Source organism: Drosophila miranda, chromosome 3 (assembly GCF_003369915.1).
Source record: "Drosophila miranda strain MSH22 chromosome 3, D.miranda_PacBio2.1, whole genome shotgun sequence".
Classification (NCBI taxonomy): domain Eukaryota; kingdom Metazoa; phylum Arthropoda; class Insecta; order Diptera; family Drosophilidae; genus Drosophila; species Drosophila miranda.
Window position 1 is genome coordinate 15,489,321 of NC_046676.1, and position 11,544 is coordinate 15,500,864.

An 11,544-nucleotide genomic window follows, 5' to 3' on the forward strand; every position below is an offset into this window, starting at 1 on the left:
TCACTTTCGGCTTCCCCCAACTAAGCAACTGATCAAATTAAGAGGATAGAATTTTAATGAAGTTCAACAAGAAGCTCGTTTGCAGCACAGGGCGTATGAGTAATGCATCAAATGTTTGCCTTCAAGCAGGGGGGGAGCGTGGCGCACTTGGTCACATAAATATTGATCGAGCGAGGGTGGAGCCCTCCACATCCACATCCACTTGCAGATAAGTCTCTCCCATTAAATGCTCGTTAGTACTGGTACTCTCCAGGAGTCCCACTCTCTACCCTTCTCTGTCACCATGGCTATCGCCATCTCTATCTGTGGTCGCTCTGAGCAATGCAAATTATCAGTCGGCGCTCCTCTAATCAGCACACGGCAAACAAAAAACTGACATGAATGAAATTTACAGGGAACGAAAACGAGAAAGGCAGTAGCTTTGCTTGAATTTTCTTGTTTACTGGAGGGGCTTTCGTGAGTTTTTTTCGTATATCTTTCCACACCGCAGGCAAAGCAAAGTAAACCACGATACAGTGCCACGCCCGTGGGCAAAGTTCTTGCCTCACTTACAGATTCGCGTGCCACACAGTCAAACTGGCACGCACCCTCTTTCAGATACAGTGAAGGTTCTGTTCTGCCCTTCGTATATTCGGGATTCTTGGGATCTGTGTTACATTTTTTCCGTCGAGCTCTTCGTGCGGCTATTTTCGTTGGCACTTTGTTTGCTTAGCGGGCTGCTCTGCGGCTTATCACATAATTTGAATAAAGTAGCTGCAATCTTGTGTCAGTTTATCGCAAATTAGACCGACAACGAACAGCGATCCAGATAAACACATCAACATCAGCCGCAGCCACAGCCGCAACAGCAGCCGCACTAGCAAAGTGCCCCAAAGGGGGAAGTGGAGTGGGTGCGGTGTAGGAGATTCAGTTGAATGTAATTTGATTTGCCACAGGACTACACATTTGCAGTCGTCTCCAACCGAACGAAAACTTTTAATGTTTTATGAATCAAGCATACGCGGTGGTGTCTGTAGTTTTAGCTGAGATTTTGCTTAATTAAAAATGATTTTCCATGGAAAAGTAGCTCTTCAAATATATCTTGTCTGCTTACAAGGTTTGATTTTCCGTGGAAAAGGCCAACGAAACCAAAACCATTAAAGCTAAGCAAATCCCGGGGTTTGTGATATTTCGCTGAATTCAGTGGGCCAAATGGGAGTTAAAATGGACCATACGCTGTGGTGTTTATTGTCTGAGGTAACACTATAATTTGATTTCCCTTGGAAAAGTGTCCATTAACCAAGAGCAAGCTATAAACTTTGAAAGCCAGCATACGCCATGGTAGCCTTTTCACTTCCATCACGGCGAACACGTCGTGGTGTCTGCAGTTCTTTTTTTCGATTTCCATCACGCTGAAAAATACCTTTTAATGCCGGAAAATCGAATTATGCATGTGTGCGAAAAGTGACGAGGAAAGGGGCACAGTGCAAAGGTTGCAACGATGGATGGGCAAATATAATTGAATTAGTCGCAAATTGCAGGACGTGCATCTTGCTCTGCCTGCCGGCACCTGTCTGCTCTCGTTTTCCGTATTCCGTTTCCCTGTTTCTCAAACCTCTTCACATCTATCCCGACCGTTGGGGGGTGTTGAGTAAATTTCTTGACACTTTTAATTATGCAAATTGACTAACACTCTGACAAAGACCACCTCCCGTTCGGCGGATGAAAGACATCCCCCGAACAGATCGCCATGGAAATGCTTTTGGGCAGCTTTCCATCAATCTACCCATCAAAAAATGTGAATAATTAGCCGAATGAAACTGTTCACTATGGGAAATAAACACATCCAAAACGATTTAAGGCATATAGAAAACGAATATAAACCCGACAGGGGAGCATCATAAATTTACTGAGAATGGAAATGGAAATGGGCCGGTCTGGCCGGGACGGGAGCTGGGTAGGGTAGGGGGCTAAAGACTGCCCAAAGACGCAATCGGAATTTCCACGAAAGGCGTTTAATTGGAAAGCAGTTTTTGCCCTCTGGCCATCGAGTATGAACAGCAAGATCAAATCAAATATTTGGCGGCACACGAATCTGCTGCCGTCTCACTGACTGATTGACTATCCGGCGGACTGACTGTCGGCTGTCTGTGTGTGTCGGAAAATTGTTGAATATTTCCCCACAGTCGTACCACAGAGATCTGCTTGTGACTGTGGAAATTTATTTGCTGCTTAACGGAATGCACTGGCCAGGTTAATAAATAGCTTGACGCGGCCCCTGAATATTTATTGAAATTTCCCCCCGTCCCCCTGACATTCTCAATTCCTTTTTGCTGGTGCTCTGTTCTGTTTTGTTGTACTTTATGTCATAATTTTCCTGGCTTTTCCAATGGCTTTTCTGGCCCAATGTTTACTCTGTTGCTTAATGCTCTTTTGGCTGTTCAGAGTCTGAAGAAATGGGTGTACGTGTTGGGGATTGCTGCGGCACAAAATTTACATATTCGGGGTGGGGTCCTCCCCCTCTGCCAGGGGGTTAATTTTCTTACCTCTGGCTGTTGGCTTTTTCTCTTGTTGCTGCCGCTGTTATTGCTGCTTTTATTTAAATTATTATTGCAGCATGCTGCTTACACTTATGGCCGCTACTGTATCTCTTTTCATACGTTTTTCTAGCATATTTTGCTGCGCAGTTCTTTTCGTGTAACAACAATGTATTCACGTTAATTTACGGCACATGGCAAATGTTTAACAGATTTTGTTTCAACTAATTTCGGGCCTGTAATTTATGTCACATATTTTTGCACATTTAAAGCGTTCTTCTTGATCAAGCACACGCGCACTTTGCATTGCATGTGTTTCTTTTGATTTACTCTGTTTGTTTTTTTTGTTTTTATTATTTCTACATTTACTAAAAAAATATATTTGTTTCTCGTGTACTATTAATGTTTTATTAACTCTTTTGCTGGTGCTTTTGTTGTTGGCTCTGGGGAGAAATGGGACTTTTTGGGGCAGGAGCTTTTGTCTGGGTTGCTTTCGCCGGCAGTGCCACTTTCGAACGGAGCGTTTGGATGCCACTGTGGCGCCTTTTATACTCAGGCGAGGTCTCGCTCTCGCTTTTCGCTCTCTTTGGCTCTCTTTCACTTTGTGGATTTCGTTTTGGCTGTGCGGGAGAACAGGCGTCCCACCCATTGTTATCAGGTTGCTGCTGCTGTTGATGTTGATGTTGCTGTCTCTCGCTCGCTCTCTTTCGCTGCCTCAGCTGTAGTTGCGACTCTCTTTGTGGATGCTGTCTGTGTGGTGGCGTACATGGAAATGGACTGCAGTTTTCTTATCACCAGTTCTGCTTATGCTTATGACGTCACTGAGGAGGCATCAGACTTGAACTCCCATTTTGGTCGAATTGCACGTGTTTAATTCTGTTATTTGTGTGTGTGTGTGTGTGTGTGTGTTTTTACGTGTCTTTGTGTGCGCTTTTCCCATAAATTAGCCAAGGAACAGTTTGTGCTTTTCCTGATTTCTTCTCGGACTATTGTTCTCCCGCTTCTTCCCCAATTTCCGCTCTATGTTTATTTTCACATTTCTCTCAGAAACGCTTTTTGCCTTGGGAATGGGTTCCACCTTGCCCGCCGCCACCGCTGGTCTGCTTGTTCTTGCTGATTGTCTTTGTTATTGTTATACCCTTCCCGCAGAGGGTATCATCTTTTTAGTCCCCTTTTGCAGGCAATCATTTAGGGAAGCAACTCCCTCCATCCATCCATCCATCCGTCAGTTTTCATGGCCGTACAGATATTTTCGGGACACCAAAAAGAGTCCGACTTTAGGGTATCCAATGCTTCGGTCCCCGCTGTTATCCCTTCTTCTTGTTTTGCATTGTTATTGTTGCTGTTCCTTTTACTGCTGCTTTTGCTATTGTTTTTTGTATCATTGTGTGTGTGTATTACATTCTGTAGCTGTGTTGGTGTTGCCCTCGTTTGCATTTAGCTTTCTGTTGATTTATCTCAAATGGCGCATAACTTGGAGTCCAACCGGGATCCGCTCCATTCCGCTCAGTTCTGCTCCGAAATTTAATATTAATAAATATTTGCAGGATAACTTTCGACGCATACAGTAATGTTCGGTACTATTTAGGATGAAATTAAATTGCACTTCTCTTCAATCGTATAGTAAGGACACAGCCCACGGAATTAGAGTGATTCAAGGCCTAAAATATAGATTCCCTAATCATCTCTAATTCTGATTATATTTTTCTGAGTGTTTCGCTTGCATTTAATTTCCATTATAATATATGTTGCGTGTTGTTTTAGCGATCAAAACAAGGTTTGTTCAAAGCTCTGGTTCCCATCTTGACTTTATCAAAAATCACTAATCGAATTTACATTTAATCGAAGTACTTGCCTATGGAAGGAAGCTCCTCCTCAGTATTCATTTATTTCGAACATTTTCCAGCATCAAAATGTACGCCGTTTTTACGGAGGAGGGAGGAGGCATGAGAGGACTATAGGTTAAGGCAGAACAACCATCGCATAGCTATACCCAGTACTCGTAGACGGCAAGGGTATATTGAAAGCGCCAGAAAGGATGTTCGACCGCATCTAAGTACATTTATCGGTACAAATATCGGCTAGAAGAAATAAATAAATCAACTTTTCAGCTTCTAAACTGTGGAAGCGGGTATTCCATAGTTGGAACATCCTTTACAGGGTTTTCCCTTGTTTTATGTACTTATATACTCTGTTTCGTCTACTCTCCATTCCCATACTACGCCTTAAATTTGCGGCAATTTTTCAGCGTTTTACAGCAGATTGCCACTTCAGGCCGAGCCTCTCCCCACCCTTCTTTCTCTCTACTCTGCCATAGAGATATTCTGTGAATCCACACGCACAGACAAACAAACGCACACTCACACAGCGACTGCCATGCAGGAGTCGTTGCCATTTTATTGTTTCCCTCTTCAGGCAGCCGCCATCTTTCCGCTGGGCCAGAAATTGGATCTGAACTCATCCGAAACCCTACTGCTCTACTGCTGTTCCTCCGTCTGTTTTGGCTCGGCCGTGGCCGGATGGCCGTCTGCTCTGGTTTGGCTTTTATTTTTAGCAGTAGCATAATTTTTTATTGATTGGATTTCAGCGAAAATCACTTCCGGCCATAAATTTGTTATGCAGCCATCGGCTTTTCTCTGACTCTGGCTTTGCCTTTGACTTTCGCCGGCTACCCCCTGCAGAAGGAAACTTTTCATGTTTTTACAAGAATACTTTGCGTTTTGATTTATTTTACGTTTGCGTCAATGTCAATCGAGTTTCGACTTGAAGATGGAGCGGAAGAGCGGAAGAGCGGCATACCGGAAAAGCGGAATGGAGAAACAACGGAACAGCGGGGCGCTTGAAGGGATTGTTTGACTCGAATTTGTTTGTTTAGCTTTCGCTGTGCCTTTGCACTAATGGCTTAAAAGGGGGGGCTTAGAGGGCAAGACGGCAAATGGCCAAGAGTATTGATAAAGAAAATTTGCACACTGTTTGCATTACATTACATTCGTCCGTGTGCGGGCTTGTGTGCGTGTAGCCTTTGGGCAAAATCCAATACAAACACACGAGTATCCATCCCAACAAATTACTGGAAAATGTTATCAAAAAAGGAAGCGCTGCTGCTCCGTAATTTAATATTTCAATCAGGGAGCCTTGAGGTTAATGTCCTGCCCCATCAATGTCCTGGCTGCCAAGCCACGCGGCTTTGGGATAAGCCTTCATAGTGGGGCAGCAGGCAGCGCAAATGAACAGCAAAGACATGTCCATAACAACAGCTGCTGGACTCACACACAAACCCACGAAGAGTCACACATACACACACCAAAGAGAGGAGACTCTGCTAAGAGAACAATGACGTCACAAGCCAAGATAAAAAGAGACGCAGAGAGTAGCCGGAAGTGCGCATGCGTTGGCCAGGACTCGCCGGACTTCCGGCCAGAGCAGCGACCATATGACATCATTGAAAACAAACCTCGGGCTTTGGTAATGAAATTATGCGTTTTTTCTGCAGCTGCTGTCTGAGTGTGTGTGTGTGTGTGTGTTTGTGTGTGTTTGTGTGAGGGTGGGATGGGGAAATAGTTTTTGGCTTCTGATGTGGCGCCTAGCCATTGTGCTGACGTCACCGACCCGACACGACTGTGCACTCGAATGTAAAATTGGCAAATAAATAGGATTTCACTTGAAGCGTTTGTTGCACACCGCACCCTCCTGCACCCTCCTGCTCCTTGGTGTGGCACGAAAGGAAGCCCTGCGCAGACCAGGATGACATAAGACGAGCAACACGCCCAGCGCAATCCTGGAGAGGTGCGGGGTCCAGGTCTAGGTCTCCTAGGGTCACCGCCACCAAAGACAATGATATTTCGATGGTTGGGGCGGCGGCCTAATTGAATCATAAGCCCGTGCAGCACCACTCACCGATTTACGTCAGCTGCAGCGGTTCCTTCAATAATCTCCATTCAAAATAGCCGGAGAGGGATATGAAACCTTAATGTTTGCCCATTTTTTGTGTTATTGTTTTACGCCCCATTACGCTCGCTTTAATGTTGGGTGCTGGGCGAATGTTGCAGCTACTCTCTCCGTAATCCCACAGGAAACCACGGGGCCCCCCCATCCAAGCCATAATTGTGTGACGTCAATGACTGAGTGGCGGTGCTCTGGCATGAAAGACCACTTTTTATAATTTTTTCATCTGTCTGTGTGCGTTAAATAATCCAAGGTGAATCCTCTGTAGTCAAGCCCAAATGGAAATAAAGGCAACCGATTGCCAAAATTCACCCAAACGAAAACACGTCCTTCGGTTGTGAATCAATACCAGGACGACCAGGGATGCTCATCACACAGGAGTACGACACCTTTAAATCACCTCATATTTGAAAACAAAACTGATTGGATGTTGCGGAGCAGGAATACATCTTTTGACCTGTAAATAAATATTTACGCATATATTTAGGCGAGAAACAGGCACAAATAGGTATATATTTTGAAGCCGAAACTTAAGTTAGGGCATATTGTTATTTATGATGCACGTATTTTATTTTTTTCCTTTCTTTAAATCAATATGGAAGATCAACTGTAAATTGGTACCGTTCGCTAATATCAGTAGGACTAATTATTGAATACATTTAACGAGAATTAAAAAAGTTTAAATAAAAAATAATGTTTTTTAATGGTACACTTTTGGTATATTTATGGAAATATTAGACAATTTAAAAGGTATATATTTTGGTAGACTTCTCAGAGCCAGTTTATATTTATTCAACCTGAATTATACACAAATTGTATGTATGCAAGTAAGCATGTAATATATGTATTATTTTTTTTATGTATTTATTATACCCGATACTCAAAATGAGTATTGGGGTATATTAGATTTGTGGTAAAAGTGGATGTGTGTAACGTCCAGAAGGAATCGTTTCCGACCCCATAAGGTATATATATTCTTGATCAGCATCAATAGCCGAGTCGATTGAGCCCTGTCTGTCTGTCCGTCTGTCCGTCCGTCCGTCCGTCCGTCCGTCCGTCCGTCCGTCCGTCCGTCCGTCCGTCCGTCCGTCCGTCCGTCCGTCCCCTTCAGCGCCTAGTGCTCAAAGACTATAAGATCTAGAGCAACGATGTTTTGGATCCAGATTTCTGTGATATGTCACTGCTACAAAAATATTTCAAAACTTCGCCCCGCCCACTTCCGCCCCCACAAAGGACGAAAATCTGTGGCATCCACATTTTTAAAGATACGATAAAACCAAAAACGCAGAATCGTAGAGGATGACTATATGTTCTAGAGTGTAAGATCTCAACCAGATCGTATAATTATTATAGCCAGAATCAAGAAAACAATTTCATTCTTTCTCGCTCTGTCTCTCTCTAACACACAGGTTTCATGGTCGGTTTTGTCAATTGCAAAATATGAGTTCAAGGATCTCAGAACCTATAAGAGCCAGAGCAACCAAATTTGGTATCCACACTCCTGTGATATCCGACCTTGACCGTTTCCTCTCCAAATTTCGAAACACCCCCTTCCGCCCCCGCAAAGGACGAAAATCTGGGGCATCCACAAATCTCAGAGACTATTAAGGCTACAGTAACCAAATTTGGTATCCGCACTTCTGTTAGATCTCACTATAAAACGTATATCTTAGAATTTCGCCCCACCCTTTTCCGCCCCCACAAAGGACGAAAATCTGTTGCATCCACAATATTGCACATTCGAGAAAACTAAAAACGCAGAATCATAGATAATGACCATATCTATCAGATTGCTGAATCTGGATCAGATCAGATCATTTTTATAGCCAAAAGGAACAAATCAATTTGCACTGGCTACGCAGCGCCCGACGTCACGCTCAGACTGATTTTCTGTCTCTCTCTTTGTCGTGTCGTTTAATATTAGCGGCGTCTGCCGGTCTCCGCAGCAACTCACAACGTTCCCCCTCGTTTTTGAATACATTTAACGAGAATTAAAAATGTTTGAATGAAAAATAATGTTTTTTAATGGTACACTTTTGGTATATTTATGGAAATATTAGAAAATTTAAAAGGTATATATTTTGGTAGACTTCTCAGAGTCAGTTTATATTTATTCAACCTGAATTATACACAAATTGTATGTATGGAAGTAAGCATGTAATATATGTATTATTTTTTTTATTTATTATTTTTTTTTTTTTCATGTGGAAAATTTTTATTTTCTTGTAAACAAGTTTACTGCTACCTTTCGTGGCAACTTAATCTAGTTTTACATTTAAGGGGAAAAACAATTGATCACAGGAGATACATACATAAACTTAATGTTACATATATGGAGTAGGTACATACATTATTTACAATATTTACAAAAAGTTAATGAGATGTTATAGGAGGGATCTAGTAGGGAGATCCAGTGGATGACACCTTTTGAGTCTTCTTTTCCTTGGCGGGTTAATTAGACGTCTGGCTAGCGCATAAGGGTGACCACCAAGTCGTTGCAAGTACCTTGCTGAATGTAATTGTATAACTTCGCCCACTTTGGGAACCTTTAGGTCCCTCTCGATGTCGCTGTTTCGTATGTACCATGGAGCATTGCATATTCGTCGTAGAATTTTTGACTGAGCAACTCTAATTTTATTTAAGTTGGTTTTTGCCGCGATACAGTAAACTTGAAGTGCGTATTTCCATATGGGGCTGAGGATGGACTTGTATATCGTGACTTTGCTGTACAGCGACAGCTTATTTCTTGGTGCAAGTAGCCACGCCATCTTTCCCGCTTTCGCCATCACCGACTGTCGAACAATGGTAGTATGGGTTTTGAAATTTAGTGACCTGTCGAGTACAACAACCAGGTATTTGTACGAGCTCTTGTGCGTAAGTGTGGAGCCCAGCATATTAATGCCTCCGCAAGAAAGTGTTTTCGTAGCAAAAGTAACATTAGCACATTTGCTGCTGTTGATGCCTATGTTCCATTTCTGAGCCCAGACCTCAAAGCTGCTCACATATTGTTGCAGAGCTTCCGTAGCTAGATTTATGCTTGGACTTCTTGGTCAGCACTGCAGTGTCATCCGCGTAGGTTGCTATCAACACATCGTCCTCGTCCAACCCAGGTATTACCCTTGAGGAAGGCATATCGGCTGTATATAGGGTATATAACGTTGGTCCAAGAACGCTGCCTTGTGGGACGCCTGCACAGATTGGGCGCTTCGATGATTTTGCTCCATTTACAACAACTCTAAAACTTCTGTCCATTAGAAAGCTACTCACCAGCTGGAATATCTGCGGCGGCAATATGTTTCTCAGCTTAAAGAGGAGGCCATCATGCCACACCCTGTCAAACGCTTGTTGAATGTCCATAAACACAGCTACCGAATACATTTTTTGCTCCATTGCATCAAGCGCGAAGTTGACCACTCGATGAAGTTGTTCTGGCGTTATAATAATAGTTATTCAATAAAAATCAAGAAAAACAATTATAATAATAGTTATTCGATAAAAATCAAGAATAACAATTATAATAATAGTTATTCAATAAAAATCAAGAATAACAATTATAATAATAGTTATTCAATAAAAAACAAGAATAACAATTATAATAATAGTTATTCAATAAAAATCAAGAATAACAATTATAATAATAGTTATACGATAAAAATCAAGAATAACAATTATAATAATAGTTATTCGATAAAAATCAAGAATAATAATAGTTATTCGATAAAAATCAAGAATAACAATTATAATAATAGTTATTCAATAAAAATCAAGAAAAACAATTATAATAATAGTTATTCGATAAAAATCAAGAATAACAATTATAATAATAGTTATTCAATAAAAATCAAGAAAAACAATTATAATAATAGTTATTCGATAAAAATCAAGAATAACAATTATAATAATAGTTACTCAATAAAAATCAAGAATAACAATTATAATAATAGTTATTCGATAAAAATCAAGAATAACAATTATAATAATAGTTATACGATAAAAATCAAGAATAACAATTATAATAATAGTTATTCAATAAAAATCAAGAATAACAATTATAATAATAGTTATACGATAAAAATCAAGAATAACAATTATCATAATAGTTATTCAATAAAAATCAAGAATAACAATTATAATAATAGTTATTCAATAAAAATCAAGAATAACAATTATAATAATAGTTATACGATAAAAATCAAGAATAACAATTATAATAATAGTTATTCGATAAAAATCAAGAATAACAATTATAATACTAGTTATTCAATAAAAATCAAGAATAACAATTATAATAATAGTTATTCAATAAAAATCAAGAATAACAATTATAATAATAGTTATTCGATAAAAATCAAGAATAACAATTATAATAATAGTTATACGATAAAAATCAAGAATAACAATTATAATAATAGTTATTCGATAAAAATCAAGAATAATAATTATAATAATAGTTATTCAATAAAAATCAAGAATAAAAATTATAATAATAGTTATACGATAAAAATCAAGAATAACAATTATAATAATAGTTATTCGATAAAAATCAAGAATAATAATAGTTATTCGATAAAAATCAAGAATAACAATTATAATAATAGTTATACGATAGAAATCAAGAATAATAATTATAATAATAGTTATACGATAAAAATCAAGAATAACAATTATAATAATAGTTATTCGATAAAAATCAAGAATAATAATAGTTATTCGATAAAAATCAAGAATAACAATTATAATAATAGTTATACGATAAAAATCAAGAATAACAATTATAATAATAGTTATTCAATAAAAATCAAGAATAACAATTATAATAATAGTTATACGATAAAAATCAAGAATAACAATTATAATAATAGTTATTCGATACAAATCAAGAATAACAATTATAATAATAGTTATTCAATAAAAATCAAGAATAACAATTATAATAATAGTTATTCAATAAAAATCAAGATTAACAATTATAATAATAGTTATTCGATAAAAATCAAGAATAACAATTATAATAATAGTTATACGATAAAAATCAAGAATAACAATTATAATAATAGTTATACGATAAAAATCAAGAATAACA

At 39.1% G+C, this 11,544-nt stretch overlaps 1 protein-coding gene across 5 annotated transcripts in view; it reads right to left on the reverse strand.

The window, feature by feature from the left end:
* Positions 1-3,021, reverse strand: part of LOC108160309 (diacylglycerol kinase 1) — a 36,779-nt gene extending 33,758 nt beyond the window's left edge. For all 5 annotated transcript variants that reach the window (XR_004472431.1, XR_004472429.1, XR_004472430.1 and 2 more), the window contains exon 1: positions 2,526-3,021. The gene's annotated coding sequence lies outside the window, so the exon portion shown is untranslated. The remainder of the gene's footprint in view (positions 1-2,525) is intronic.
* Between the last annotated feature and the right edge of the window lie 8,523 nt (positions 3,022-11,544).